Below are 3,604 nucleotides of genomic sequence, written 5' to 3' on the forward strand. Positions count from 1 at the left end.
GTGGTGCCACAGGGCACCGCCATGCTCACTGTCCACTTAACCTCTCTCCAACACATCCAGCGGGTATAAACAAGTCGAATGGATGTCAATACCTATTCCCTGTGAATGTCACCTTGCGGGCCCACCTTACAGTTTTATATACGCTGTTATTGAATAATACATTTCTAGTGCGCCAGCAAAAAAGACAACTCTTTCTTCTTCTCCTCTTTATACGCTCAAGGGTTATCTATCTATCTATCTATCTATCTATCTATCTATCTATCTATCTATCTATCTATCTATCTATCTATCTATCCACACAACGGAAAATGACTAATTCAGCCTGTTAAAGAGCTTTATTTACTTATAAAATATAAGTGGTGAAATAGAGGAACATTTACTAGACAGTGATAAAAACGGAGAAGTGAGCCAGTGGATACATTTCCCCATCAACCAATCAGCAGCTCTGTATCATTTTATAGTATGTAAATTATTTATGTTACATCAGTGCTGATTGGTTGCCATGGGCAACTTCTCCACTGGCTCACTTCTCCGCTCTTATCACTGCTTAGTAAACGTACCCCTCAGTTTAGAAATTCCTGTCACTTACGTTTCCCCTTTACCTATATATTGAGGCACTCTGTACAACATTGCTTTATAGTTCATTTTCTACACTAGTCTCATTTTTTTAAAACTAGAAACTCATGTACATCCAGTTGTAAGTGATGTATAAAATGTATATTTAAGATAGCTGTAACTCTGTAGCTTTGCTGCTGGTTACTATGACATCACACCTAGCTTGTGACATCACTAGCCTGTGCCATCACAATGCTTCTTCCTGTAACATTCTATCTACAGCTGCTGACGTTTCCAGTTACCATGCAGGAAGACAGGTAGGAGGAGGTGAGTCCTAAATAGCAGGGTATGATGGAGAGGGGTAAGGAAGACAGAGTGCAGTATAGTCAGCTGAAAGGCAAGACAAGATAGACAGACCAGGGAATACAGGTACAAGGACACATAATTAGGAGAAGCGCAGTAAGGAACGGCATATGTAGGAATAAAAATGTAGCTTTACAGGAATAAAGAGGGCAGTATGGAGGATAAGCACACATACAGGGGATGCAGGTAACCTGAGGCAGAAACGTGGCTTTGGGATAAAATGAAAAAGTTAATATAATAGATAAATGGGATATTGATAACTTTGAAAGTATGTTGTTTGGTTTAAGGAAAATTGGGAAACTGGTTAACTCATGGATGTTTTATTGTACTTAAACTAGTACTATGCTTATTGATAGTCTTGTGTTTTTTAGATCATCATATGGATTCTGGCAAAGAGATTTGCAGAGTGTCGGGTGACCGGCAAAGAGATCTGCAAAGTGTCAGTTGAAGACGACGGGAGGGGTCGCAGAGGCAGCAAGGACTGGAGTATAACATGCAGAAGGTAAGTTACCATACTTGTGTAATTATGTGGGTGGTGGGGAGTATTGAGAGCACAGTACAAAACACAGACTATGGTGCAGGAAAGCGGATGATATAAAACATGCAGAAGGGGGCAGCTCAGTATAGGACATACAGATGGAATGGGATGGGCACGGGCGGTGCTAGGGTGTTCGACGCCCCCCTGCAAACTATAAATTTGAGCCCTCGCATACTTTGTAAAGTGACAGCAAGCTGCTTGAAAAAGGGGTGTGATCTCACATAGAAGGGGTGTGGCCACACAATAGTACTCCCAATTCAAATTACGCCACACAAAACCATAATCTTATTCACATTACATCAAAAGTAGTGCCCTGATTCATAGTATGCCACATAGTATTGTCCCTTATTCACATTACATCACACAGTAGTGCCCCCTAGTCACATTACATCACACAGTATTGCCTATTATTCACATACAGATGAAGCCACGCTCATTGAGTTAGGAGCTGATTGGCTGGTACTTTATCTCTCTCCACTTTATCACTCTGATACATTTCTCCCATAGAATAACCAAATGATGAAACGGGATATAATGGTATAAATGATGTGAATTGGGGATGTAATATGTGACTGATTCACGATCTTTCCTATAATATGTCACAACTGAGGGCTGGTGATGGTAGCGGGAAGCCTCAGTTGTAGGGGCTGAAGGGTACCTGAACTTAGGAGGTGAGATGGGACTCCTGGACATGCGCTGGGACAGCAGCACCAATGCCCGAAGGCATGACCACGACAAGGGGAGGTAAGTGAACACACTAAGAAGGCTGCAGAACCAGCGCTGCTGGTACACAAAAATGAACTGTAAAACAAAACATAGTTATGACCCGGCCCTGGCACGCTGAGCCAATCTCAGGAGACACCTAACTGGTAGAAAATGGCGTCCAGTTACCCGGATCGTGACATAATAAAGGTGACATAGTCCTTTCCCTGGAGTCCTTCTCCTTACCGCTCAGGGGGCCGATTCAGATGCGTACACAAAGCTGCTGTTGCACTCAAGTGGCTCAATTCTTTATCACTGCGCATGAAATGCGATCAAGCTCCCATAGAGTATCCCATCGCAAAGTGATTGACAGGAAGTCAGCATTTGGGGATTGGTAATGGGGGTGGCTAACTGTACACTCGCAAAACATGTCTGTTCAAATGCCGTTCCGTGCGTGTACATAAATTACCCATTGCGACCTGTGTTGCTGCTGGAGAGCCTCCTGTGTCTAGGAGACTTGTTCAGCCTACGACTGCTCAGACTCATGATGCAATTGCAAACGGCAAGATTGTAGCCACAATCGCTTCAACAACCAAACTGAATCAGGCCCACAATTACACCATTATATTTTACTTTTTTATCACATCTGACAACTAAGGGGTCAATTTAATTAGGTGTGAGTTTGTCTTACAACAGCCGCACTTTCCGGCAGCCCCATAGGTTGAATCTGGCCATAAAGGGTGTGAGTTTGGGTGCAGTTGCCGGTGTTGAAACGTTGCAGCAATGGTAACTCGTACCTAATTGGATTGACCCATAAATGTTACCAATTTATAGCTTTTATTATTTACTGGTCAAATTTCTTTTCTCTAGGTACCCATTAATTACTATAATAGAGAACTTATCCCCCCAATGTGTGTATTGTATAAAAACAATGGGCCTTTAGGGATAATTGTCCTTATTTTAGGCATTTTCCATGTCCTCAATAGTTAGAGTTACATATTTACATAGATATATTTTTCTCTCTACACAACCACACCACTGTTTGCAGTTTGTCTGTCTACTTGTTCATCCACTAACAATGTTTTTTCATCTCTTCCTCTTCATCTACACGCAGTGGGTGATGCCTGAATTTCCTGGGAGGAGAGCCTGCGGACACCTGCTCCAAATGTTGGGACATATGTATTACCTATTAGGAGATGCGGTAAAGATGCCAGGCGTCGGGTTTACGGCAGTCAGAATACTGACACTGGGATCCCGACACTCTTCAGAATCCCGACGTTGGAACTCCAAAGGGCAAGGATACTGATGCCCGTATCCCCATGATCTTAGGTTTGGGGAGGGGGGTGAGGTTTAGGCGTCAGACCGGGGGGTTTAGGTTTATGCTGTGGGTGGGGGGATGATAGGGTTAGACTCCAGGTAGGGTGGGTTAGGGTTAGGCACCCCCAG

At 43.3% G+C, this 3,604-nt stretch overlaps 1 long non-coding RNA gene across 1 annotated transcript; it reads left to right on the plus strand.

Moving 5' to 3' along the window:
* The first annotated feature begins 824 nt into the window (after positions 1-824).
* On the plus strand, positions 825-3,332 carry LOC135050740 (uncharacterized). The gene is made up of 3 exons (XR_010241780.1): positions 825-882; positions 1,290-1,420; positions 3,273-3,332. It is a non-coding gene; the product is annotated as an uncharacterized LOC135050740 (long non-coding RNA).
* Positions 3,333-3,604: the final 272 nt, after the last annotated feature.

The sequence above is a fragment of the Pseudophryne corroboree genome, chromosome 2, assembly GCF_028390025.1.
Source record: "Pseudophryne corroboree isolate aPseCor3 chromosome 2, aPseCor3.hap2, whole genome shotgun sequence".
In the NCBI taxonomy this organism is placed as follows: domain Eukaryota; kingdom Metazoa; phylum Chordata; class Amphibia; order Anura; family Myobatrachidae; genus Pseudophryne; species Pseudophryne corroboree.